Source organism: Ranitomeya variabilis, chromosome 1 (genome assembly GCF_051348905.1).
Source record: "Ranitomeya variabilis isolate aRanVar5 chromosome 1, aRanVar5.hap1, whole genome shotgun sequence".
Taxonomy (NCBI): domain Eukaryota; kingdom Metazoa; phylum Chordata; class Amphibia; order Anura; family Dendrobatidae; genus Ranitomeya; species Ranitomeya variabilis.
Window position 1 is genome coordinate 845,979,724 of NC_135232.1, and position 27,831 is coordinate 846,007,554.

General features: G+C 38.0%; 14 non-coding genes across 14 annotated transcripts; all 14 read left to right on the top strand.

Annotated features, from left to right (window-relative positions):
* Positions 1-739: 739 nt before the first annotated feature.
* Positions 740-812, top strand: TRNAK-UUU (transfer RNA lysine (anticodon UUU)). Its single transcript has one exon. It is a non-coding gene; the product is annotated as a tRNA-Lys (tRNA).
* A 606-nt stretch (positions 813-1,418) lies between these two features.
* On the top strand, positions 1,419-1,491 carry TRNAK-UUU (transfer RNA lysine (anticodon UUU)). Its single transcript has one exon. It is a non-coding gene; the product is annotated as a tRNA-Lys (tRNA).
* A 2,540-nt stretch (positions 1,492-4,031) lies between these two features.
* TRNAK-UUU (transfer RNA lysine (anticodon UUU)) lies at positions 4,032-4,104 on the top strand. The gene has a single exon. It is a non-coding gene; the product is annotated as a tRNA-Lys (tRNA).
* Positions 4,105-4,710: 606 nt separating this feature from the next.
* Positions 4,711-4,783, top strand: TRNAK-UUU (transfer RNA lysine (anticodon UUU)). Its single transcript has one exon. It is a non-coding gene; the product is annotated as a tRNA-Lys (tRNA).
* Positions 4,784-5,387: 604 nt separating this feature from the next.
* On the top strand, positions 5,388-5,460 carry TRNAK-UUU (transfer RNA lysine (anticodon UUU)). Its single transcript has one exon. It is a non-coding gene; the product is annotated as a tRNA-Lys (tRNA).
* A 1,980-nt stretch (positions 5,461-7,440) lies between these two features.
* TRNAK-UUU (transfer RNA lysine (anticodon UUU)) lies at positions 7,441-7,513 on the top strand. The gene has a single exon. It is a non-coding gene; the product is annotated as a tRNA-Lys (tRNA).
* A 5,259-nt stretch (positions 7,514-12,772) lies between these two features.
* Positions 12,773-12,845, top strand: TRNAK-UUU (transfer RNA lysine (anticodon UUU)). Its single transcript has one exon. It is a non-coding gene; the product is annotated as a tRNA-Lys (tRNA).
* A 609-nt stretch (positions 12,846-13,454) lies between these two features.
* TRNAK-UUU (transfer RNA lysine (anticodon UUU)) lies at positions 13,455-13,527 on the top strand. Its single transcript has one exon. It is a non-coding gene; the product is annotated as a tRNA-Lys (tRNA).
* A 4,629-nt stretch (positions 13,528-18,156) lies between these two features.
* Positions 18,157-18,229, top strand: TRNAK-UUU (transfer RNA lysine (anticodon UUU)). The gene has a single exon. It is a non-coding gene; the product is annotated as a tRNA-Lys (tRNA).
* Positions 18,230-18,838: 609 nt separating this feature from the next.
* On the top strand, positions 18,839-18,911 carry TRNAK-UUU (transfer RNA lysine (anticodon UUU)). Its single transcript has one exon. It is a non-coding gene; the product is annotated as a tRNA-Lys (tRNA).
* Positions 18,912-20,888: 1,977 nt separating this feature from the next.
* Positions 20,889-20,961, top strand: TRNAK-UUU (transfer RNA lysine (anticodon UUU)). The gene has a single exon. It is a non-coding gene; the product is annotated as a tRNA-Lys (tRNA).
* A 3,340-nt stretch (positions 20,962-24,301) lies between these two features.
* Positions 24,302-24,374, top strand: TRNAK-UUU (transfer RNA lysine (anticodon UUU)). Its single transcript has one exon. It is a non-coding gene; the product is annotated as a tRNA-Lys (tRNA).
* A 609-nt stretch (positions 24,375-24,983) lies between these two features.
* On the top strand, positions 24,984-25,056 carry TRNAK-UUU (transfer RNA lysine (anticodon UUU)). Its single transcript has one exon. It is a non-coding gene; the product is annotated as a tRNA-Lys (tRNA).
* A 608-nt stretch (positions 25,057-25,664) lies between these two features.
* On the top strand, positions 25,665-25,737 carry TRNAK-UUU (transfer RNA lysine (anticodon UUU)). The gene has a single exon. It is a non-coding gene; the product is annotated as a tRNA-Lys (tRNA).
* Positions 25,738-27,831: the final 2,094 nt, after the last annotated feature.

Sequence of the window (27,831 nt, forward strand, 5' to 3'; positions counted from 1 at the left end):
TCGATGAATAGGAAGAGAATCTTAAAAAATGTACAAACTTTTTTCTGGAGAGGGCCTGGGTATCTCAGTCGGTAGAGCATCAGACTTTTAATCTGAGAGTCCAGGGTTCAAGTCCCTGTTCAGGCGTTTTTTAAATTTCATCCTATCACTTTGTTTAAATTTCAGCTTGTACTTTAAGTTAAGTTACATGCTTAGTTCACTCATTTGTTATTAAAAAATAAAAATGTTGCTTTTCTTCTAGATAGGAAAAGATACATTTGAATATGTCCAAACTGAATGCACGATGCTTTGCTTGATTTTGGCATTGTACAGTGATATTAAGCAGGAACATATGTTTCCCATAAAAAGCAAGCAGAACCAAAGTGAGTTCTACTTTTCTCTGTAGCACATGTGGCATCAACATTATGAAAGACAATAAACATCAGTACTGAGCTGTACGTATGTGAATTCAGCTTTGGAGAAAGCTAAATCAATTGCTTTATGTTGCAGCTCCACCTGCTTGTAACTGCACAAGTCTGATAGCTTTTCACTGGGCTGAGTGCTCAACACTGCTCTTTCCCATTTTCCTATGCATAGAGTTAAAAAAGAGATGTAACCTGACACCTCATTGTGCTGGCAGACAGTGTTGACTTTGATTTTGAGTTTGCACAGTGACATAAAGAAAGCAGCATATCTTAGGGTACAGGTCGATGAATAGGAAGAGAATCTTAAAAAATGTACAAACTTTTTTCTGGAGAGGGCCTGGGTAGCTCAGTCGGTAGAGCATCAGACTTTTAATCTGAGGGTCCAGGGTTCAAGTCCCTGTTCAGGCGTCTTTCAAATTTCATCCTATCACTTTATTTAAATTTCAGCTTGTGCTTTAAGTTAAGTTACATGCTTAGTTCACTCATTTGTTATTAAAAAAAAAAAAATTGTGGCTTTTCTTCTAGATAGGAAAAGATACATTTGATTATGTCCAAACTGAATGCACGATGCTTTGCTTGATTTTTGCATTGTACAGTGATATTAAGCAGGAACATATGTTTCCCATAAAAAGCAAGCAGAACCAAAGTGAGTTCTACTTTTCTCTGTAGCACATGTGGCATCAACATTATGAAAGACAATAAACATCAGTACTGAGCTGTACGTATGTGAATTCAGCTTTGGAGAAAGCTAAATCAATTGCTTGATGTTGCAGCTCCACCTGCTTGTAACTGCACAAGTCTGATAGCTTTTCACTGGGCTGAGTGCTCAACACTGCTCTTTCCCATTTTCCTATGCATAGAGTTAAAAAAGAGATGTAACCTGACACCTCATTGTGCTGGCAGACAGTGTTGACTTTGATTTTGAGTTTGCACAGTGACATAAAGAAAGCAGCATATCTTAGGGTACAGGTCGATGAATAGGGAAAAAAATGTACAAACTTTTTTCTGGAGAGGGCCTGGGTAGCTCAGTCGGTAGAGCATCAGACTTTTAATCTGAGGGTCCAGGGTTCAAGTCCCTGTTCAGGCGTCTTTTAAATTTCATCCTATCACTTTGTTTAAATTTCAGCTTGTGCTTTAAGTTAAGTTACATGCTTAGTTCACTCATTTGTTATTAAAAAATAAAAATGTTGCTTTTCTTCTAGATAGGAAAAGATACATTTGAATATGTCCAAACTGAATGCACAATGCTTTGCTTGATTATGGCATTGTACAGTGATATTAAGCAGGAACATATGTTTCCCATAAAAAGCAAGCAGAACCAAAGTGAGTTCTACTTTTCTCTGTAGCACATGTGGCATCAACATTATGAAAGACAATAAACATCAGTACTGAGCTGTACGTATGTGAATTCAGCTTTGGAGAAAGCTAAATCAATTGCTTGATGTTGCAGCTCCACCTGCTTGTAACTGCACAAGTCTGATAGCTTTTCACTGGGCTGAGTGCTCAACACTGCTCTTTCCCATTTTCCTATGCATAGAGTTAAAAAAGAGATGTAACCTGACACCTCATTGTGCTGGCAGACAGTGTTGACTTTGATTTTGAGTTTGCACAGTGACATAAAGAAAGCAGCATATCTTAGGGTACAGGTCGATGAATAGGAAGAGAATCTTAAAAAATGTACAAACTTTTTTCTGGAGAGGGCCTGGGTATCTCAGTCGGTAGAGCATCAGACTTTTAATCTGAGAATCCAGGGTTCAAGTCCCTGTTCAGGCGTTTTTTAAATTTCATCCTATCACTTTGTTTAAATTTCAGCTTGTACTTTAAGTTAAGTTACATGCTTAGTTCACTCATTTGTTATTAAAAAATAAAAATGTTGCTTTTCTTCTAGATAGGAAAAGATACATTTGAATATGTCCAAACTGAATGCACGATGCTTTGCTTGATTTTGGCATTGTACAGTGATATTAAGCAGGAACATATGTTTCCCATAAAAAGCAAGCAGAACCAAAGTGAGTTCTACTTTTCTCTGTAGCACATGTGGCATCAACATTATGAAAGACAATAAACATCAGTACTGAGCTGTACGTATGTGAATTCAGCTTTGGAGAAAGCTAAACACCTCATTGTGCTGGCAGACAGTGTTGACTTTGATTTTGAGTTTGCACAGTGACATAAAGAAAGCAGCATATCTTAGGGTACAGATCGATGAATAGGAAGAGAATCTTAAAAAATGTACAAACTTTTTTCTGGAGAGGGCCTGGGTATCTCAGTCGGTAGAGCATCAGACTTTTAATCTGAGAGTCCAGGGTTCAAGTCCCTGTTCAGGCGTTTTTTAAATTTCATCCTATCACTTTGTTTAAATTTCAGCTTGTACTTTAAGTTAAGTTACATGCTTAGTTCACTCATTTGTTATTAAAAAATAAAAATGTTGCTTTTCTTCTAGATAGGAAAAGATACATTTGAATATGTCCAAACTGAATGCACGATGCTTTGCTTGATTTTGGCATTGTACAGTGATATTAAGCAGGAACATATGTTTCCCATAAAAAGCAAGCAGAACCAAAGTGAGTTCTACTTTTCTCTGTAGCACATGTGGCATCAACATTATGAAAGACAATAAACATCAGTACTGAGCTGTACGTATGTGAATTCAGCTTTGGAGAAAGCTAAATCAATTGCTTGATGTTGCAGCTCCACCTGCTTGTAACTGCACAAGTCTGATAGCTTTTCACTGGGCTGAGTGCTCAACACTGCTCTTTCCCATTTTCCTATGCATAGAGTTAAAAAAGAGATGTAACCTGACACCTCATTGTGCTGGCAGACAGTGTTGACTTTGATTTTGAGTTTGCACAGTGACATAAAGAAAGCAGCATATCTTAGGGTACAGATCGATGAATAGGAAGAGAATCTTAAAAAATGTACAAACTTTTTTCTGGAGAGGGCCTGGGTATCTCAGTCGGTAGAGCATCAGACTTTTAATCTGAGAGTCCAGGGTTCAAGTCCCTGTTCAGGCGTTTTTTAAATTTCATCCTATCACTTTGTTTAAATTTCAGCTTGTACTTTAAGTTAAGTTACATGCTTAGTTCACTCATTTGTTATTAAAAAATAAAAATGTTGCTTTTCTTCTAGATAGGAAAAGATACATTTGAATATGTCCAAACTGAATGCACGATGCTTTGCTTGATTTTGGCATTGTACAGTGATATTAAGCAGGAACATATGTTTCCCATAAAAAGCAAGCAGAACCAAAGTGAGTTCTACTTTTCTCTGTAGCACATGTGGCATCAACATTATGAAAGACAATAAACATCAGTACTGAGCTGTACGTATGTGAATTCAGCTTTGGAGAAAGCTAAATCAATTGCTTTATGTTGCAGCTCCACCTGCTTGTAACTGCACAAGTCTGATAGCTTTTCACTGGGCTGAGTGCTCAACACTGCTCTTTCCCATTTTCCTATGCATAGAGTTAAAAAAGAGATGTAACCTGACACCTCATTGTGCTGGCAGACAGTGTTGACTTTGATTTTGAGTTTGCACAGTGACATAAAGAAAGCAGCATATCTTAGGGTACAGGTCGATGAATAGGAAGAGAATCTTAAAAAATGTACAAACTTTTTTCTGGAGAGGGCCTGGGTAGCTCAGTCGGTAGAGCATCAGACTTTTAATCTGAGGGTCCAGGGTTCAAGTCCCTGTTCAGGCGTCTTTCAAATTTCATCCTATCACTTTATTTAAATTTCAGCTTGTGCTTTAAGTTAAGTTACATGCTTAGTTCACTCATTTGTTATTAAAAAAAAAAAAATTGTGGCTTTTCTTCTAGATAGGAAAAGATACATTTGATTATGTCCAAACTGAATGCACGATGCTTTGCTTGATTTTTGCATTGTACAGTGATATTAAGCAGGAACATATGTTTCCCATAAAAAGCAAGCAGAACCAAAGTGAGTTCTACTTTTCTCTGTAGCACATGTGGCATCAACATTATGAAAGACAATAAACATCAGTACTGAGCTGTACGTATGTGAATTCAGCTTTGGAGAAAGCTAAATCAATTGCTTGATGTTGCAGCTCCACCTGCTTGTAACTGCACAAGTCTGATAGCTTTTCACTGGGCTGAGTGCTCAACACTGCTCTTTCCCATTTTCCTATGCATAGAGTTAAAAAAGAGATGTAACCTGACACCTCATTGTGCTGGCAGACAGTGTTGACTTTGATTTTGAGTTTGCACAGTGACATAAAGAAAGCAGCATATCTTAGGGTACAGGTCGATGAATAGGGAAAAAAATGTACAAACTTTTTTCTGGAGAGGGCCTGGGTAGCTCAGTCGGTAGAGCATCAGACTTTTAATCTGAGGGTCCAGGGTTCAAGTCCCTGTTCAGGCGTCTTTTAAATTTCATCCTATCACTTTGTTTAAATTTCAGCTTGTGCTTTAAGTTAAGTTACATGCTTAGTTCACTCATTTGTTATTAAAAAATAAAAATGTTGCTTTTCTTCTAGATAGGAAAAGATACATTTGAATATGTCCAAACTGAATGCACAATGCTTTGCTTGATTATGGCATTGTACAGTGATATTAAGCAGGAACATATGTTTCCCATAAAAAGCAAGCAGAACCAAAGTGAGTTCTACTTTTCTCTGTAGCACATGTGGCATCAACATTATGAAAGACAATAAACATCAGTACTGAGCTGTACGTATGTGAATTCAGCTTTGGAGAAAGCTAAATCAATTGCTTGATGTTGCAGCTCCACCTGCTTGTAACTGCACAAGTCTGATAGCTTTTCACTGGGCTGAGTGCTCAACACTGCTCTTTCCCATTTTCCTATGCATAGAGTTAAAAAAGAGATGTAACCTGACACCTCATTGTGCTGGCAGACAGTGTTGACTTTGATTTTGAGTTTGCACAGTGACATAAAGAAAGCAGCATATCTTAGGGTACAGGTCGATGAATAGGGAAAAAAATGTACAAACTTTTTTCTGGAGAGGGCCTGGGTAGCTCAGTCGGTAGAGCATCAGACTTTTAATCTGAGGGTCCAGGGTTCAAGTCCCTGTTCAGGCGTCTTTTAAATTTCATCCTATCACTTTGTTTAAATTTCAGCTTGTGCTTTAAGTTAAGTTACATGCTTAGTTCACTCATTTGTTATTAAAAAATAAAAATGTTGCTTTTCTTCTAGATAGGAAAAGATACATTTGAATATGTCCAAACTGAATGCACAATGCTTTGCTTGATTATGGCATTGTACAGTGATATTAAGCAGGAACATATGTTTCCCATAAAAAGCAAGCAGAACCAAAGTGAGTTCTACTTTTCTCTGTAGCACATGTGGCATCAACATTATGAAAGACAATAAACATCAGTACTGAGCTGTACGTATGTGAATTCAGCTTTGGAGAAAGCTAAATCAATTGCTTGATGTTGCAGCTCCACCTGCTTGTAACTGCACAAGTCTGATAGCTTTTCACTGGGCTGAGTGCTCAACACTGCTCTTTCCCATTTTCCTATGCATAGAGTTAAAAAAGAGATGTAACCTGACACCTCATTGTGCTGGCAGTGTTGACTTTGATTTTGAGTTTGCACAGTGACATAAAGAAAGCAGCATATCTTAGGGTACAGATCGATGAATAGGAAGAGAATCTTAAAAAATGTACAAACTTTTTTCTGGAGAGGGCCTGGGTAGCTCAGTTGTTAGAGCATCAGACTTTAATCTGAGGGTCCAGGGTTCAAGTCCCTGTTCAGGCGTCTTTTAAATTTCATCCTATCACTTTGTTTAAATTTCAGCTTGTGCTTTCAGTTAAGTTACATGCTTAGTTCACTCATTTGTTATTAAAAAATAAAAATGTTGCTTTTCTTCTAGATAGGAAAAGATACATTTGAATATGTCCAAACTGAATGCACGATGCTTTGCTTGATTATGGCATTGTACAGTGATATTAAGCAGGAACATATGTTTCCCATAAAAAGCAAGCAGAACCAAAGTGAGTTCTACTTTTCTCTGTAGCACATGTGGCATCAACATTATGAAAGACAATAAACATCAGTACTGAGCTGTACGTATGTGAATTCAGCTTTGGAGAAAGCTAAATCAATTGCTTGATGTTGCAGCTCCACCTGCTTGTAACTGCACAAGTCTGATAGCTTTTCACTGGGCTGAGTGCTCAACACTGCTCTTTCCCATTTTCCTATGCATAGAGTTAAAAAAGAGATGTAACCTGACACCTCATTGTGCTGGCAGACAGTGTTGACTTTGATTTTGAGTTTGCACAGTGACATAAAGAAAGCAGCATATCTTAGGGTACAGATCGATGAATAGGAAGAGAATCTTAAAAAATGTACAAACTTTTTTCTGGAGAGGGCCTGGGTATCTCAGTCGGTAGAGCATCAGACTTTTAATCTGAGAGTCCAGGGTTCAAGTCCCTGTTCAGGCGTTTTTTAAATTTCATCCTATCACTTTGTTTAAATTTCAGCTTGTACTTTAAGTTAAGTTACATGCTTAGTTCACTCATTTGTTATTAAAAAATAAAAATGTTGCTTTTCTTCTAGATAGGAAAAGATACATTTGAATATGTCCAAACTGAATGCACGATGCTTTGCTTGATTTTGGCATTGTACAGTGATATTAAGCAGGAACATATGTTTCCCATAAAAAGCAAGCAGAACCAAAGTGAGTTCTACTTTTCTCTGTAGCACATGTGGCATCAACATTATGAAAGACAATAAACATCAGTACTGAGCTGTACGTATGTGAATTCAGCTTTGGAGAAAGCTAAATCAATTGCTTGATGTTGCAGCTCCACCTGCTTGTAACTGCACAAGTCTGATAGCTTTTCACTGGGCTGAGTGCTCAACACTGCTCTTTCCCATTTTCCTATGCATAGAGTTAAAAAAGAGATGTAACCTGACACCTCATTGTGCTGGCAGACAGTGTTGACTTTGATTTTGAGTTTGCACAGTGACATAAAGAAAGCAGCATATCTCAGGGTACAGGTCGATGAATAGGAAGAGAATCTTAAAAAATGTACAAACTTTTTTCTGGAGAGGGCCTGGGTAGCTCAGTCGGTAGAGCATCAGACTTTTAATCTGAGGGTCCAGGGTTCAAGTCCCTGTTCAGGCGTCTTTCAAATTTCATCCTATCACTTTGTTTAAATTTCAGCTTGTGCTTTAAGTTAAGTTACATGCTTAGTTCACTCATTTGTTATTAAAAAAAAAAATTGTGGCTTTTCTTCTAGATAGGAAAAGATACATTTGATTATGTCCAAACTGAATGCACGATGCTTTGCTTGATTATGGCATTGTACAGTGATATTAAGCAGGAACATATGTTTCCCATAAAAAGCAAGCAGAACCAAAGTGAGTTCTACTTTTCTCTGTAGCACATGCGGCATCAACATTATGAAAGACAATAAACATCAGTACTGAGCTGTACGTATGTGAATTCAGCTTTGGAGAAAGCTAAACACCTCATTGTGCTGGCAGACAGTGTTGACTTTGATTTTGAGTTTGCACAGTGACATAAAGAAAGCAGCATATCTTAGGGTACAGATCGATGAATAGGAAGAGAATCTTAAAAAATGTACAAACTTTTTTCTGGAGAGGGCCTGGGTATCTCAGTCGGTAGAGCATCAGACTTTTAATCTGAGAGTCCAGGGTTCAAGTCCCTGTTCAGGCGTTTTTTAAATTTCATCCTATCACTTTGTTTAAATTTCAGCTTGTACTTTAAGTTAAGTTACATGCTTAGTTCACTCATTTGTTATTAAAAAATAAAAATGTTGCTTTTCTTCTAGATAGGAAAAGATACATTTGAATATGTCCAAACTGAATGCACGATGCTTTGCTTGATTTTGGCATTGTACAGTGATATTAAGCAGGAACATATGTTTCCCATAAAAAGCAAGCAGAACCAAAGTGAGTTCTACTTTTCTCTGTAGCACATGTGGCATCAACATTATGAAAGACAATAAACATCAGTACTGAGCTGTACGTATGTGAATTCAGCTTTGGAGAAAGCTAAATCAATTGCTTGATGTTGCAGCTCCACCTGCTTGTAACTGCACAAGTCTGATAGCTTTTCACTGGGCTGAGTGCTCAACACTGCTCTTTCCCATTTTCCTATGCATAGAGTTAAAAAAGAGATGTAACCTGACACCTCATTGTGCTGGCAGACAGTGTTGACTTTGATTTTGAGTTTGCACAGTGACATAAAGAAAGCAGCATATCTTAGGGTACAGATCGATGAATAGGAAGAGAATCTTAAAAAATGTACAAACTTTTTTCTGGAGAGGGCCTGGGTATCTCAGTCGGTAGAGCATCAGACTTTTAATCTGAGAGTCCAGGGTTCAAGTCCCTGTTCAGGCGTTTTTTAAATTTCATCCTATCACTTTGTTTAAATTTCAGCTTGTACTTTAAGTTAAGTTACATGCTTAGTTCACTCATTTGTTATTAAAAAATAAAAATGTTGCTTTTCTTCTAGATAGGAAAAGATACATTTGAATATGTCCAAACTGAATGCACGATGCTTTGCTTGATTTTGGCATTGTACAGTGATATTAAGCAGGAACATATGTTTCCCATAAAAAGCAAGCAGAACCAAAGTGAGTTCTACTTTTCTCTGTAGCACATGTGGCATCAACATTATGAAAGACAATAAACATCAGTACTGAGCTGTACGTATGTGAATTCAGCTTTGGAGAAAGCTAAATCAATTGCTTGATGTTGCAGCTCCACCTGCTTGTAACTGCACAAGTCTGATAGCTTTTCACTGGGCTGAGTGCTCAACACTGCTCTTTCCCATTTTCCTATGCATAGAGTTAAAAAAGAGATGTAACCTGACACCTCATTGTGCTGGCAGTGTTGACTTTGATTTTGAGTTTGCACAGTGACATAAAGAAAGCAGCATATCTTAGGGTACAGATCGATGAATAGGAAGAGAATCTTAAAAAATGTACAAACTTTTTTCTGGAGAGGGCCTAGGTAGCTCAGTCGGTAGAGCATCAGACTTTTAATCTGAGGGTCCAGGGTTCAAGTCCCTGTTCAGGCGTCTTTTAAATTTCATCCTATCACTTTGTTTAAATTTCAGCTTGTGCTTTAAGTTAAGTTACATGCTTAGTTCACTCATTTGTTATTAAAAAATAAAAATGTTGCTTTTCTTCTAGATAGGAAAAGATACATTTGAATATGTCCAAACTGAATGCACGATGCTTTGCTTGATTTTGGCATTGTACAGTGATATTAAGCAGGAACATATGTTTCCCATAAAAAGCAAGCAGAACCACAGTGAGTTCTACTTTTCTCTGTAGCACATGTGGCATCAACATTATGAAAGACAATAAACATCAGTACTGAGCTGTACGTATGTGAATTCAGCTTTGGAGAAAGCTAAATCAATTGCTTGATGTTGCAGCTCCACCTGCTTGTAACTGCACAAGTCTGATAGCTTTTCACTGGGCTGAGTGCTCAACACTGCTCTTTCCCATTTTCCTATGCATAGAGTTAAAAAAGAGATGTAACCTGACACCTCATTGTGCTGGCAGTGTTGACTTTGATTTTGAGTTTGCACAGTGACATAAAGAAAGCAGCATATCTTAGGGTACAGATCGATGAATAGGAAGAGAATCTTAAAAAATGTACAAATTTTTTTCTGGAGAGGGCCTGGGTATCTCAGTCGGTAGAGCATCAGACTTTTAATCTGAGAGTCCAGGGTTCAAGTCCCTGTTCAGGCGTTTTTTAAATTTCATCCTATCACTTTGTTTAAATTTCAGCTTGTACTTTAAGTTAAGTTACATGCTTAGTTCACTCATTTGTTATTAAAAAATAAAAATGTTGCTTTTCTTCTAGATAGGAAAAGATACATTTGAATATGTCCAAACTGAATGCACGATGCTTTGCTTGATTTTGGCACTGTACAGTGATATTAAGCAGGAACATATGTTTCCCATAAAAAGCAAGCAGAACCAAAGTGAGTTCTACTTTTCTCTGTAGCACATGTGGCATCAACATTATGAAAGACAATAAACATCAGCACTGAGCTGTACGTATGTGAATTCAGCTTTGGAGAAAGCTAAATCAATTGCTTGATGTTGCAGCTCCACCTGCTTGTAACTGCACAAGTCTGATAGCTTTTCACTGGGCTGAGTGCTCAACACTGCTCTTTCCCATTTTCCTATGCATAGAGTTAAAAAAGAGATGTAACCTGACACCTCATTGTGCTGGCAGACAGTGTTGACTTTGATTTTGAGTTTGCACAGTGACATAAAGAAAGCAGCATATCTTAGGGTACAGGTCGATGAATAGGAAAAAAAATGTACAAACTTTTTCCTGGAGAGGGCCTGGGTATCTCAGTCGGTAGAGCATCAGACTTTTAATCTGAGGGTCCAGGGTTCAAGTCCCTGTTCAGGCGTCTTTTAAATTTCATCCTATCACTTTGTTTAAATTTCAGCTTGTGCTTTAAGTTAAGTTACATGCTTAGTTCACTCATTTGTTATTAAAAAATAAAAATGTTGCTTTTCTTCTAGATAGGAAAAGATACATTTGAATATGTCCAAACTGAATGCACGATGCTTTGCTTGATTTTGGCATTGTACAGTGATATTAAGCAGGAACATATGTTTCCCATAAAAAGCAAGCAGAACCAAAGTGAGTTCTACTTTTCTCTGTAGCACATGTGGCATCAACATTATGAAAGACAATAAACATCAGTACTGAGCTGTACGTATGTGAATTCAGCTTTGGAGAAAGCTAAATCAATTGCTTGATGTTGCAGCTCCACCTGCTTGTAACTGCACAAGTCTGATAGCTTTTCACTGGGCTGAGTGCTCAACACTGCTCTTTCCCATTTTCCTATGCATAGAGTTAAAAAAGAGATGTAACCTGACACCTCATTGTGCTGGCAGACAGTGTTGACTTTGATTTTGAGTTTGCACAGTGACATAAAGAAAGCAGCATATCTTAGGGTACAGATCGATGAATAGGAAGAGAATCTTAAAAAATGTACAAACTTTTTTCTGGAGAGGGCCTGGGTATCTCAGTCGGTAGAGCATCAGACTTTTAATCTGAGAGTCCAGGGTTCAAGTCCCTGTTCAGGCGTTTTTTAAATTTCATCCTATCACTTTGTTTAAATTTCAGCTTGTACTTTAAGTTAAGTTACATGCTTAGTTCACTCATTTGTTATTAAAAAATAAAAATGTTGCTTTTCTTCTAGATAGGAAAAGATACATTTGAATATGTCCAAACTGAATGCACGATGCTTTGCTTGATTTTGGCATTGTACAGTGATATTAAGCAGGAACATATGTTTCCCATAAAAAGCAAGCAGAACCAAAGTGAGTTCTACTTTTCTCTGTAGCACATGTGGCATCAACATTATGAAAGACAATAAACATCAGTACTGAGCTGTACGTATGTGAATTCAGCTTTGGAGAAAGCTAAATCAATTGCTTGATGTTGCAGCTCCACCTGCTTGTAACTGCACAAGTCTGATAGCTTTTCACTGGGCTGAGTGCTCAACACTGCTCTTTCCCATTTTCCTATGCATAGAGTTAAAAAAGAGATGTAACCTGACACCTCATTGTGCTGGCAGACAGTGTTGACTTTGATTTTGAGTTTGCACAGTGACATAAAGAAAGCAGCATATCTTAGGGTACAGGTCGATGAATAGGAAGAGAATCTTAAAAAATGTACAAACTTTTTTCTGGAGAGGGCCTGGGTAGCTCAGTTGTTAGAGCATCAGACTTTAATCTGAGGGTCCAGGGTTCAAGTCCCTGTTCAGGCGTCTTTCAAATTTCATCCTATCACTTTATTTAAATTTCAGCTTGTGCTTTAAGGTAAGTTACATGCTTAGTTCACTCATTTGTTATTAAAAAAAAAAAAATTGTGGCTTTTCTTCTAGATAGGAAAAGATACATTTGATTATGTCCAAACTGAATGCACGATGCTTTGCTTGATTTTTGCATTGTACAGTGATATTAAGCAGGAACATATGTTTCCCATAAAAAGCAAGCAGAACCAAAGTGAGTTCTACTTTTCTCTGTAGCACATGTGGCATCAACATTATGAAAGACAATAAACATCAGTACTGAGCTGTACGTATGTGAATTCAGCTTTGGAGAAAGCTAAATCAATTGCTTGATGTTGCAGCTCCACCTGCTTGTAACTGCACAAGTCTGATAGCTTTTCACTGGGCTGAGTGCTCAACACTGCTCTTTCCCATTTTCCTATGCATAGAGTTAAAAAAGAGATGTAACCTGACACCTCATTGTGCTGGCAGACAGTGTTGACTTTGATTTTGAGTTTGCACAGTGACATAAAGAAAGCAGCATATCTTAGGGTACAGGTCGATGAATAGGGAAAAAAATGTACAAACTTTTTTCTGGAGAGGGCCTGGGTAGCTCAGTCGGTAGAGCATCAGACTTTTAATCTGAGGGTCCAGGGTTCAAGTCCCTGTTCAGGCGTCTTTTAAATTTCATCCTATCACTTTGTTTAAATTTCAGCTTGTGCTTTAAGTTAAGTTACATGCTTAGTTCACTCATTTGTTATTAAAAAATAAAAATGTTGCTTTTCTTCTAGATAGGAAAAGATACATTTGAATATGTCCAAACTGAATGCACGATGCTTTGCTTGATTTTGGCATTGTACAGTGATATTAAGCAGGAACATATGTTTCCCATAAAAAGCAAGCAGAACCAAAGTGAGTTCTACTTTTCTCTGTAGCACATGTGGCATCAACATTATGAAAGACAATAAACATCAGTACTGAGCTGTACGTATGTGAATTCAGCTTTGGAGAAAGCTAAATCAATTGCTTGATGTTGCAGCTCCACCTGCTTGTAACTGCACAAGTCTGATAGCTTTTCACTGGGCTGAGTGCTCAACACTGCTCTTTCCCATTTTCCTATGCATAGAGTTAAAAAAGAGATGTAACCTGACACCTCATTGTGCTGGCAGTGTTGACTTTGATTTTGAGTTTGCACAGTGACATAAAGAAAGCAGCATATCTTAGGGTACAGATCGATGAATAGGAAGAGAATCTTAAAAAATGTACAAACTTTTTTCTGGAGAGGGCCTGGGTAGCTCAGTCGGTAGAGCATCAGACTTTTAATCTGAGGGTCCAGGGTTCAAGTCCCTGTTCAGGCGTCTTTTAAATTTCATCCTATCACTTTGTTTAAATTTCAGCTTGTGCTTTAAGTTAAGTTACATGCTTAGTTCACTCATTTGTTATTAAAAAATAAAAATGTTGCTTTTCTTCTAGATAGGAAAAGATACATTTGAATATGTCCAAACTGAATGCACGATGCTTTGCTTGATTTTGGCATTGTACAGTGATATTAAGCAGGAACATATGTTTCCCATAAAAAGCAAGCAGAACCACAGTGAGTTCTACTTTTCTCTGTAGCACATGTGGCATCAACATTATGAAAGACAATAAACATCAGTACTGAGCTGTACGTATGTGAATTCAGCTTTGGAGAAAGCTAAATCAATTGCTTGATGTTGCAGCTCCACCTGCTTGTAACTGCACAAGTCTGATAGCTTTTCACTGGGCTGAGTGCTCAACACTGCTCTTTCCCATTTTCCTATGCATAGAGTTAAAAAAGAGATGTAACCTGACACCTCATTGTGCTGGCAGTGTTGACTTTGATTTTGAGTTTGCACAGTGACATAAAGAAAGCAGCATATCTTAGGGTACAGATCGATGAATAGGAAGAGAATCTTAAAAAATGTACAAACTTTTTCCTGGAGAGGGCCTGGGTATCTCAGTCGGTAGAGCATCAGACTTTTAATCTGAGGGTCCAGGGTTCAAGTCCCTGTTCAGGCGTCTTTTAAATTTCATCCTATCACTTTGTTTAAATTTCAGCTTGTGCTTTAAGTTAAGTTACATGCTTAGTTCACTCATTTGTTATTAAAAAATAAAAATGTTGCTTTTCTTCTAGATAGGAAAAGATACATTTGAATATGTCCAAACTGAATGCACGATGCTTTGCTTGATTTTGGCATTGTACAGTGATATTAAGCAGGAACATATGTTTCCCATAAAAAGCAAGCAGAACCAAAGTGAGTTCTACTTTTCTCTGTAGCACATGTGGCATCAACATTATGAAAGACAATAAACATCAGTACTGAGCTGTACGTATGTGAATTCAGCTTTGGAGAAAGCTAAATCAATTGCTTGATGTTGCAGCTCCACCTGCTTGTAACTGCACAAGTCTGATAGCTTTTCACTGGGCTGAGTGCTCAACACTGCTCTTTCCCATTTTCCTATGCATAGAGTTAAAAAAGAGATGTAACCTGACACCTCATTGTGCTGGCAGACAGTGTTGACTTTGATTTTGAGTTTGCACAGTGACATAAAGAAAGCAGCATATCTTAGGGTACAGATCGATGAATAGGAAGAGAATCTTAAAAAATGTACAAACTTTTTTCTGGAGAGGGCCTGGGTATCTCAGTCGGTAGAGCATCAGACTTTTAATCTGAGAGTCCAGGGTTCAAGTCCCTGTTCAGGCGTTTTTTAAATTTCATCCTATCACTTTGTTTAAATTTCAGCTTGTACTTTAAGTTAAGTTACATGCTTAGTTCACTCATTTGTTATTAAAAAATAAAAATGTTGCTTTTCTTCTAGATAGGAAAAGATACATTTGAATATGTCCAAACTGAATGCACGATGCTTTGCTTGATTTTGGCATTGTACAGTGATATTAAGCAGGAACATATGTTTCCCATAAAAAGCAAGCAGAACCAAAGTGAGTTCTACTTTTCTCTGTAGCACATGTGGCATCAACATTATGAAAGACAATAAACATCAGTACTGAGCTGTACGTATGTGAATTCAGCTTTGGAGAAAGCTAAATCAATTGCTTGATGTTGCAGCTCCACCTGCTTGTAACTGCACAAGTCTGATAGCTTTTCACTGGGCTGAGTGCTCAACACTGCTCTTTCCCATTTTCCTATGCATAGAGTTAAAAAAGAGATGTAACCTGACACCTCATTGTGCTGGCAGACAGTGTTGACTTTGATTTTGAGTTTGCACAGTGACATAAAGAAAGCAGCATATCTTAGGGTACAGGTCGATGAATAGGAAGAGAATCTTAAAAAATGTACAAACTTTTTTCTGGAGAGGGCCTGGGTAGCTCAGTTGTTAGAGCATCAGACTTTAATCTGAGGGTCCAGGGTTCAAGTCCCTGTTCAGGTGTCTTTCAAATTTCATCCTATCACTTTATTTAAATTTCAGCTTGTGCTTTAAGTTAAGTTACATGCTTAGTTCACTCATTTGTTATTAAAAAAAAAAAAATTGTGGCTTTTCTTCTAGATAGGAAAAGATACATTTGATTATGTCCAAACTGAATGCACGATGCTTTGCTTGATTTTTGCATTGTACAGTGATATTAAGCAGGAACATATGTTTCCCATAAAAAGCAAGCAGAACCAAAGTGAGTTCTACTTTTCTCTGTAGCACATGTGGCATCAACATTATGAAAGACAATAAACATCAGTACTGAGCTGTACGTATGTGAATTCAGCTTTGGAGAAAGCTAAATCAATTGCTTGATGTTGCAGCTCCACCTGCTTGTAACTGCACAAGTCTGATAGCTTTTCACTGGGCTGAGTGCTCAACACTGCTCTTTCCCATTTTCCTATGCATAGAGTTAAAAAAGAGATGTAACCTGACACCTCATTGTGCTGGCAGACAGTGTTGACTTTGATTTTGAGTTTGCACAGTGACATAAAGAAAGCAGCATATCTTAGGGTACAGGTCGATGAATAGGGAAAAAAATGTACAAACTTTTTTCTGGAGAGGGCCTGGGTAGCTCAGTCGGTAGAGCATCAGACTTTTAACCCCTTCACCCCCGGAGCTTTTTCCGTTTTTCCATTTTCGTTTTTCGCTACCCTCCTTCCCAGAGCCATAACTTTTTTATTTTTCCGTCAATTTGGCCATGTGAGGGCTTATTTTTTGCGGGACGAGTTGTACTTTTGAACGACATCATTGGTTTTAGCATGTCGTGTACTAGAAAACGGGAAAAAAATTCCAAGTGCAGTGAAATTGCAAAAAAAGTGCAATCCCACACTTGTTTTTTGCTTGCCTATTTTGCTAGGTTCACTAAATGCTAAAACTGACCTGCCATTATGATTCTCCAGGTCACTACGAGTTTATAGACACCTAACATGACTAGGTTATTTTTCACCTAAGTGGTGAAAAAAAATTCCAAACTTTGCAAAAAACAAAACAAAACAAAATTGCGCCATTTTCCGATACTCGTAGCGTCTCCATTTTTCGTGATCTGGGGTCAGGTGAGGGCTTATTTTTTGCGTGCCGAGCTGGCGTTTTTAATGATAGCATTTTGGTGTAGATACGTTCTTTTGATCGCCCGTTATTGCATTTTAATGCAATGTCGTGGCGACCAAAAAAACGTAAATCTGGCGTTTCGAATTTTTTTCTCATTACGCCATTTAGCGATCAGGTTAATGCTTTTTTTTTATTGATAGATCGGGCGATTCTGAACGCGGCGATACCAAATATGTGTAGGTTGGGTTTTTTTTTTATTGATTTATTTTGATTGGGGCGAAAGGGGGGTGATTTAAACTTTTATATTTTTTTTATTTTTTTCACATTTTTAAAAACTTTTTTTTTTTACTTTTGCCATGCTTCTATAGCCTCCATGGGAGGCTAGAAGCAGGCACAACGCGATCGGCTCTGCTATGCAGCAGTGATCATAAGATCGCTGCTATATAGCAGAATTGCAGGTGTGCTGTGAGCGCCGACCACAGGGGGGCGCTCACAGCCACCGGCAATCAGTAACCATAGAGGTCTCAAGGACCTCTATGGTTACCTTCCTGACACATCGCCGACCCCCGATCATGTGACGGGGGTCGGCGATGCGCTCATATCCGGCCGCACGGCCGGATGCGGTAGTTAAATGCCGCTGTCTGCGCTTGACAGCGGCATTTAACTAGTTAATAGCGGCGGGTGATCGCGATTTCACCCGCCGCTATTGCGCGCACATGTCAGCTGTAAAAAACAGCTGACATGTCGCGACTTTGATGTGCGCTCACCGCCGGAGCGCACATCAAAGCGGGGGTCCCGACATGTGACGTACTATACCGTCACATGTCGGGAAGGGGTTAATCTGAGGGTCCAGGGTTCAAGTCCCTGTTCAGGCGTCTTTTAAATTTCATCCTATCACTTTGTTTAAATTTCAGCTTGTGCTTTAAGTTAAGTTACATGCTTAGTTCACTCATTTGTTATTAAAAAATAAAAATGTTGCTTTTCTTCTAGATAGGAAAAGATACATTTGAATATGTCCAAACTGAATGCACGATGCTTTGCTTGATTTTGGCATTGTACAGTGATATTAAGCAGGAACATATGTTTCCCATAAAAAGCAAGCAGAACCAAAGTGAGTTCTACTTTTCTCTGTAGCACATGTGGCATCAACATTATGAAAGACAATAAACATCAGTACTGAGCTGTACGTATGTGAATTCAGCTTTGGAGAAAGCTAAATCAATTGCTTGATGTTGCAGCTCCACCTGCTTGTAACTGCACAAGTCTGATAGCTTTTCACTGGGCTGAGTGCTCAACACTGCTCTTTCCCATTTTCCTATGCATAGAGTTAAAAAAGAGATGTAACCTGACACCTCATTGTGCTGGCAGTGTTGACTTTGATTTTGAGTTTGCACAGTGACATAAAGAAAGCAGCATATCTTAGGGTACAGATCGATGAATAGGAAGAGAATCTTAAAAAATGTACAAACTTTTTTCTGGAGAGGGCCTGGGTAGCTCAGTCGGTAGAGCATCAGACTTTTAATCTGAGGGTCCAGGGTTCAAGTCCCTGTTCAGGCGTCTTTTAAATTTCATCCTATCACTTTGTTTAAATTTCAGCTTGTGCTTTAAGTTAAGTTACATGCTTAGTTCACTCATTTGTTATTAAAAAATAAAAATGTTGCTTTTCTTCTAGATAGGAAAAGATACATTTGAATATGTCCAAACTGAATGCACGATGCTTTGCTTGATTTTGGCATTGTACAGTGATATTAAGCAGGAACATATGTTTCCCATAAAAAGCAAGCAGAACCACAGTGAGTTCTACTTTTCTCTGTAGCACATGTGGCATCAACATTATGAAAGACAATAAACATCAGTACTGAGCTGTACGTATGTGAATTCAGCTTTGGAGAAAGCTAAATCAATTGCTTGATGTTGCAGCTCCACCTGCTTGTAACTGCACAAGTCTGATAGCTTTTCACTGGGCTGAGTGCTCAACACTGCTCTTTCCCATTTTCCTATGCATAGAGTTAAAAAAGAGATGTAACCTGACACCTCATTGTGCTGGCAGTGTTGACTTTGATTTTGAGTTTGCACAGTGACATAAAGAAAGCAGCATATCTTAGGGTACAGATCGATGAATAGGAAGAGAATCTTAAAAAATGTACAAACTTTTTTCTGGAGAGGGCCTGGGTAGCTCAGTCGGTAGAGCATCAGACTTTTAATCTGAGGGTCCAGGGTTCAAGTCCCTGTTCAGGCGTCTTTTAAATTTCATCCTATCACTTTGTTTAAATTTCAGCTTGTGCTTTAAGTTAAGTTACATGCTTAGTTCACTCATTTGTTATTAAAAAATAAAAATGTTGCTTTTCTTCTAGATAGGAAAAGATACATTTGAATATGTCCAAACTGAATGCACGATGCTTTTCTTGATTTTGGCATTGTACAGTGATATTAAGCAGGAACATGTGTTTTCCATAAAAAGCAAGCAGAACCAAAGTGAGTTCTACTTTTCTCTGTAGCACATGTGGCATCAACATTATGAAAGACAATAAACATCAGTACTGAGCTGTACGTATGTGAATTCAGCTTTGGAGAAAGCTAAATCAATTGCTTGATGTTGCAGCTCCACCTGCTTGTAACTGCACAAGTCTGATAGCTTTTCACTGGGCTGAGTGCTCAACACTGCTCTTTCCCATTTTCCTATGCATAGAGTTAAAAAAGAGATGTAACCTGACACCTCATTGTGCTGGCAGACAGTGTTGACTTTGATTTTGAGTTTGCACAGTGACATAAAGAAAGCAGCATATCTTAGGGTACAGATCGATGAATAGGAAGAGAATCTTAAAAAATGTACAAACTTTTTTCTGGAGAGGGCCTGGGTATCTCAGTCGGTAGAGCATCAGACTTTTAATCTGAGAGTCCAGGGTTCAAGTCCCTGTTCAGGCGTTTTTTAAATTTCATCCTATCACTTTGTTTAAATTTCAGCTTGTACTTTAAGTTAAGTTACATGCTTAGTTCACTCATTTGTTATTAAAAAATAAAAATGTTGCTTTTCTTCTAGATAGGAAAAGATACATTTGAATATGTCCAAACTGAATGCACGATGCTTTGCTTGATTTTGGCACTGTACAGTGATATTAAGCAGGAACATATGTTTCCCATAAAAAGCAAGCAGAACCAAAGTGAGTTCTACTTTTCTCTGTAGCACATGTGGCATCAACATTATGAAAGACAATAAACATCAGCACTGAGCTGTACGTATGTGAATTCAGCTTTGGAGAAAGCTAAATCAATTGCTTGATGTTGCAGCTCCACCTGCTTGTAACTGCACAAGTCTGATAGCTTTTCACTGGGCTGAGTGCTCAACACTGCTCTTTCCCATTTTCCTATGCATAGAGTTAAAAAAGAGATGTAACCTGACACCTCATTGTGCTGGCAGACAGTGTTGACTTTGATTTTGAGTTTGCACAGTGACATAAAGAAAGCAGCATATCTTAGGGTACAGGTCGATGAATAGGAAGAGAATCTTAAAAAATGTACAAACTTTTTTCTGGAGAGGGCCTGGGTAGCTCAGTTGTTAGAGCATCAGACTTTAATCTGAGGGTCCAGGGTTCAAGTCCCTGTTCAGGCGTCTTTCAAATTTCATCCTATCACTTTATTTAAATTTCAGCTTGTGCTTTAAGTTAAGTTACATGCTTAGTTCACTCATTTGTTATTAAAAAAAAAAAAATTGTGGCTTTTCTTCTAGATAGGAAAAGATACATTTGATTATGTCCAAACTGAATGCACGATGCTTTGCTTGATTTTTGCATTGTACAGTGATATTAAGCAGGAACATATGTTTCCCATAAAAAGCAAGCAGAACCAAAGTGAGTTCTACTTTTCTCTGTAGCACATGTGGCATCAACATTATGAAAGACAATAAACATCAGTACTGAGCTGTACGTATGTGAATTCAGCTTTGGAGAAAGCTAAATCAATTGCTTGATGTTGCAGCTCCACCTGCTTGTAACTGCACAAGTCTGATAGCTTTTCACTGGGCTGAGTGCTCAACACTGCTCTTTCCCATTTTCCTATGCATAGAGTTAAAAAAGAGATGTAACCTGACACCTCATTGTGCTGGCAGACAGTGTTGACTTTGATTTTGAGTTTGCACAGTGACATAAAGAAAGCAGCATATCTTAGGGTACAGGTCGATGAATAGGGAAAAAAATGTACAAACTTTTTTCTGGAGAGGGCCTGGGTAGCTCAGTCGGTAGAGCATCAGACTTTTAATCTGAGGGTCCAGGGTTCAAGTCCCTGTTCAGGCGTCTTTTAAATTTCATCCTATCACTTTGTTTAAATTTCAGCTTGTGCTTTAAGTTAAGTTACATGCTTAGTTCACTCATTTGTTATTAAAAAATAAAAATGTTGCTTTTCTTCTAGATAGGAAAAGATACATTTGAATATGTCCAAACTGAATGCACGATGCTTTGCTTGATTTTGGCATTGTACAGTGATATTAAGCAGGAACATATGTTTCCCATAAAAAGCAAGCAGAACCAAAGTGAGTTCTACTTTTCTCTGTAGCACATGTGGCATCAACATTATGAAAGACAATAAACATCAGTACTGAGCTGTACGTATGTGAATTCAGCTTTGGAGAAAGCTAAATCAATTGCTTGATGTTGCAGCTCCACCTGCTTGTAACTGCACAAGTCTGATAGCTTTTCACTGGGCTGAGTGCTCAACACTGCTCTTTCCCATTTTCCTATGCATAGAGTTAAAAAAGAGATGTAACCTGACACCTCATTGTGCTGGCAGTGTTGACTTTGATTTTGAGTTTGCACAGTGACATAAAGAAAGCAGCATATCTTAGGGTACAGATCGATGAATAGGAAGAGAATCTTAAAAAATGTACAAACTTTTTTCTGGAGAGGGCCTGGGTAGCTCAGTCGGTAGAGCATCAGACTTTTAATCTGAGGGTCCAGGGTTCAAGTCCCTGTTCAGGAGTCTTTTAAATTTCATCCTATCACTTTGTTTAAATTTCAGCTTGTGCTTTAAGTTAAGTTACATGCTTAGTTCACTCATTTGTTATTAAAAAATAAAAATGTTGCTTTTCTTCTAGATAGGAAAAGATACATTTGAATATGTCCAAACTGAATGCACGATGCTTTGCTTGATTTTGGCATTGTACAGTGATATTAAGCAGGAACATATGTTTCCCATAAAAAGCAAGCAGAACCACAGTGAGTTCTACTTTTCTCTGTAGCACATGTGGCATCAACATTATGAAAGACAATAAACATCAGTACTGAGCTGTACGTATGTGAATTCAGCTTTGGAGAAAGCTAAATCAATTGCTTGATGTTGCAGCTCCACCTGCTTGTAACTGCACAAGTCTGATAGCTTTTCACTGGGCTGAGTGCTCAACACTGCTCTTTCCCATTTTCCTATGCATAGAGTTAAAAAAGAGATGTAACCTGACACCTCATTGTGCTGGCAGACAGTGTTGACTTTGATTTTGAGTTTGCACAGTGACATAAAGAAAGCAGCATATCTTAGGGTACAGGTCGATGAATAGGAAAAAAAATGTACAAACTTTTTCCTGGAGAGGGCCTGGGTATCTCAGTCGGTAGAGCATCAGACTTTTAATCTGAGGGTCCAGGGTTCAAGTCCCTGTTCAGGCGTCTTTTAAATTTCATCCTATCACTTTGTTTAAATTTCAGCTTGTGCTTTAAGTTAAGTTACATGCTTAGTTCACTCATTTGTTATTAAAAAATAAAAATGTTGCTTTTCTTCTAGATAGGAAAAGATACATTTGAATATGTCCAAACTGAATGCACGATGCTTTGCTTGATTTTGGCATTGTACAGTGATATTAAGCAGGAACATATGTTTCCCATAAAAAGCAAGCAGAACCAAAGTGAGTTCTACTTTTCTCTGTAGCACATGTGGCATCAACATTATGAAAGACAATAAACATCAGTACTGAGCTGTACGTATGTGAATTCAGCTTTGGAGAAAGCTAAATCAATTGCTTGATGTTGCAGCTCCACCTGCTTGTAACTGCACAAGTCTGATAGCTTTTCACTGGGCTGAGTGCTCAACACTGCTCTTTCCCATTTTCCTATGCATAGAGTTAAAAAAGAGATGTAACCTGACACCTCATTGTGCTGGCAGTGTTGACTTTGATTTTGAGTTTGCACAGTGACATAAAGAAAGCAGCATATCTTAGGGTACAGATCGATGAATAGGAAGAGAATCTTAAAAAATGTACAAACTTTTTTCTGGAGAGGGCCTGGGTATCTCAGTCGGTAGAGCATCAGACTTTTAATCTGAGAGTCCAGGGTTCAAGTCCCTGTTCAGGCGTTTTTTAAATTTCATCCTATCACTTTGTTTAAATTTCAGCTTGTACTTTAAGTTAAGTTACATGCTTAGTTCACTCATTTGTTATTAAAAAATAAAAATGTTGCTTTTCTTCTAGATAGGAAAAGATACATTTGAATATGTCCAAACTGAATGCACGATGCTTTGCTTGATTTTGGCATTGTACAGTGATATTAAGCAGGAACATATGTTTCCCATAAAAAGCAAGCAGAACCAAAGTGAGTTCTACTTTTCTCTGTAGCACATGTGGCATCAACATTATGAAAGACAATAAACATCAGTACTGAGCTGTACGTATGTGAATTCAGCTTTGGAGAAAGCTAAATCAATTGCTTGATGTTGCAGCTCCACCTGCTTGTAACTGCACAAGTCTGATAGCTTTTCACTGGGCTGAGTGCTCAACACTGCTCTTTCCCATTTTCCTATGCATAGAGTTAAAAAAGAGATGTAACCTGACACCTCATTGTGCTGGCAGACAGTGTTGACTTTGATTTTGAGTTTGCACAGTGACATAAAGAAAGCAGCATATCTTAGGGTACAGATCGATGAATAGGAAGAGAATCTTAAAAAATGTACAAACTTTTTTCTGGAGAGGGCCTGGGTATCTCAGTCGGTAGAGCATCAGACTTTTAATCTGAGAGTCCAGAGTTCAAGTCCCTGTTCAGGTGTTTTTTAAATTTCATCCTATCACTTTGTTTAAATTTCAGCTTGTACTTTAAGTTAAGTTACATGCTTAGTTCACTCATTTGTTATTAAAAAATAAAAATGTTGCTTTTCTTCTAGATAGGAAAAGATACATTTGAATATGTCCAATCTGAATGCACGATGCTTTGCTTGATTTTGGCATTGTACAGTGATATTAAGCAGGAACATATGTTTCCCATAAAAAGCAAGCAGAACCAAAGTGAGTTCTACTTTTCTCTGTAGCACATGTGGCATCAACATTATGAAAGACAATAAACATCAGTACTGAGCTGTACGTATGTGAATTCAGCTTTGGAGAAAGCTAAATCAATTGCTTGATGTTGCAGCTCCACCTGCTTGTAACTGCACAAGTCTGATAGCTTTTCACTGGGCTGAGTGCTCAACACTGCTCTTTCCCATTTTCCTATGCATAGAGTTAAAAAAGAGATGTAACCTGACACCTCATTGTGCTGGCAGACAGTGTTGACTTTGATTTTGAGTTTGCACAGTGACATAAAGAAAGCAGCATATCTTAGGGTACAGGTCGATGAATAGGAAGAGAATCTTAAAAAATGTACAAACTTTTTTCTGGAGAGGGCCTGGGTAGCTCAGTCGGTAGAGCATCAGACTTTTAATCTGAGGGTCCAGGGTTCAAGTCCCTGTTCAGGCGTCTTTCAAATTTCATCCTATCACTTTGTTTAAATTTCAGCTTGTGCTTTAAGTTAAGTTACATGCTTAGTTCACTCATTTGTTATTAAAAAAAAAAATTGTGGCTTTTCTTCTAGATAGGAAAAGATACATTTGATTATGTCCAAACTGAATGCACGATGCTTTGCTTGATTTTTGCATTGTACAGTGATATTAAGCAGGAACATATGTTTCCCATAAAAAGCAAGCAGAACCAAAGTGAGTTCTACTTTTCTCTGTAGCACATGTGGCATCAACATTATGAAAGACAATAAACATCAGTACTGAGCTGTACGTATGTGAATTCAGCTTTGGAGAAAGCTAAATCAATTGCTTGATGTTGCAGCTCCACCTGCTTGTAACTGCACAAGTCTGATAGCTTTTCACTGGGCTGAGTGCTCAACACTGCTCTTTCCCATTTTCCTATGCATAGAGTTAAAAAAGAGATGTAATCTGACACCTCATTGTGCTGGCAGTGTTGACTTTGATTTTGAGTTTGCACAGTGACATAAAGAAAGCAGCATATCTTAGGGTACAGATCGATGAATAGGAAGAGAATCTTAAAAAATGTACAAACTTTTTTCTGGAGAGGGCCTGGGTAGCTCAGTCGGTAGAGCATCAGACTTTTAATCTGAGGGTCCAGGGTTCAAGTCCCTGTTCAGGCGTCTTTTAAATTTCATCCTATCACTTTGTTTAAATTTCAGCTTGTGCTTTAAGTTAAGTTACATGCTTAGTTCACTCATTTGTTATTAAAAAATAAAAATGTTGCTTTTCTTCTAGATAGGAAAAGATACATTTGAATATGTCCAAACTGAATGCACGATGCTTTGCTTGATTTTGGCATTGTACAGTGATATTAAGCAGGAACATATGTTTCCCATAAAAAGCAAGCAGAACCACAGTGAGTTCTACTTTTCTCTGTAGCACATGTGGCATCAACATTATGAAAGACAATAAACATCAGTACTGAGCTGTACGTATGTGAATTCAGCTTTGGAGAAAGCTAAATCAATTGCTTGATGTTGCAGCTCCACCTGCTTGTAACTGCACAAGTCTGATAGCTTTTCACTGGGCTGAGTGCTCAACACTGCTCTTTCCCATTTTCCTATGCATAGAGTTAAAAAAGAGATGTAACCTGACACCTCATTGTGCTGGCAGTGTTGACTTTGATTTTGAGTTTGCACAGTGACATAAAGAAAGCAGCATATCTTAGGGTACAGATCGATGAATAGGAAGAGAATCTTAACAAATGTACAAACTTTTTCTGGAGAGGGCCTGGGTAGCTCAGTCGGTAGAGCATCAGACTTTTAATCTGAGGGTCCAGGGTTCAAGTCCCTGTTCAGGCGTCTTTTAAATTTCATCCTATCACTTTGTTTAAATTTCAGCTTGTGCTTTAAGTTAAGTTACATGCTTAGTTCACTCATTTGTTATTAAAAAATAAAAATGTTGCTTTTCTTCTAGATAGGAAAAGATACATTTGAATATGTCCAAACTGAATGCACGATGCTTTTCTTGATTTTGGCATTGTACAGTGATATTAAGCAGGAACATGTGTTTCCCATAAAAAGCAAGCAGAACCAAAGTGAGTTCTACTTTTCTCTGTAGCACATGTGGCATCAACATTATGAAAGACAATAAACATCAGTACTGAGCTGTACGTATGTGAATTCAGCTTTGGAGAAAGCTAAATCAATTGCTTGATGTTGCAGCTCCACCTGCTTGTAACTGCACAAGTCTGATAGCTTTTCACTGGGCTGAGTGCTCAACACTGCTCTTTCCCATTTTCCTATGCATAGAGTTAAAAAAGAGATGTAACCTGACACCTCATTGTGCTGGCAGACAGTGTTGACTTTGATTTTGAGTTTGCACAGTGACATAAAGAAAGCAGCATATCTTAGGGTACAGATCGATGAATAGGAAGAGAATCTTAAAAAATGTACAAACTTTTTTCTGGAGAGGGCCTGGGTATCTCAGTCGGTAGAGCATCAGACTTTTAATCTGAGAGTCCAGGGTTCAAGTCCCTGTTCAGGCGTTTTTTAAATTTCATCCTATCACTTTGTTTAAATTTCAGCTTGTACTTTAAGTTAAGTTACATGCTTAGTTCACTCATTTGTTATTAAAAAATAAAAATGTTGCTTTTCTTCTAGATAGGAAAAGATACATTTGAATATGTCCAAACTGAATGCACGATGCTTTGCTTGATTTTGGCACTGTACAGTGATATTAAGCAGGAACATATGTTTCCCATAAAAAGCAAGCAGAACCAAAGTGAGTTCTACTTTTCTCTGTAGCACATGTGGCATCAACATTATGAAAGACAATAAACATCAGCACTGAGCTGTACGTATGTGAATTCAGCTTTGGAGAAAGCTAAATCAATTGCTTGATGTTGCAGCTCCACCTGCTTGTAACTGCACAAGTCTGATAGCTTTTCACTGGGCTGAGTGCTCAACACTGCTCTTTCCCATTTTCCTATGCATAGAGTTAAAAAAGAGATGTAACCTGACACCTCATTGTGCTGGCAGACAGTGTTGACTTTGATTTTGAGTTTGCACAGTGACATAAAGAAAGCAGCATATCTTAGGGTACAGGTCGATGAATAGGAAAAAAAATGTACAAACTTTTTTCTGGAGAGGTCATGGGTAGCTCAGTCGGTAGAGCATCAGACTTTTAATCTGAGGGTCCAGGGTTCAAGTCCCTGTTCAGGCGTCTTTTAAATTTCATCCTATCACTTTGTTTAAATTTCAGCTTGTGCTTTAAGTTAAGTTACATGCTTAGTTCACTCATTTGTTATTAAAAAATAAAAATGTTGCTTTTCTTCTAGATAGGAAAAGATACATTTGAATATGTCCAAACTGAATGCACGATGCTTTGCTTGATTTTGGCATTGTACAGTGATATTAAGCAGGAACATATGTTTCCCATAAAAAGCAAGCAGAACCAAAGTGAGTTCTACTTTTCTCTGTAGCACATGTGGCATCAACATTATGAAAGACAATAAACATCAGTACTGAGCTGTACGTATGTGAATTCAGCTTTGGAGAAAGCTAAATCAATTGCTTGATGTTGCAGCTCCACCTGCTTGTAACTGCACAAGTCTGATAGCTTTTCACTGGGCTGAGTGCTCAACACTGCTCTTTCCCATTTTCCTATGCATAGAGTTAAAAAAGAGATGTAACCTGACACCTCATTGTGCTGGCAGTGTTGACTTTGATTTTGAGTTTGCACAGTGACATAAAGAAAGCAGCATATCTTAGGGTACAGATCGATGAATAGGAAGAGAATCTTAAAAAATGTACAAACTTTTTTCTGGAGAGGGCCTGGGTATCTCAGTCGGTAGAGCATCAGACTTTTAATCTGAGAGTCCAGGGTTCAAGTCCCTGTTCAGGCGTTTTTTAAATTTCATCCTATCACTTTGTTTAAATTTCAGCTTGTACTTT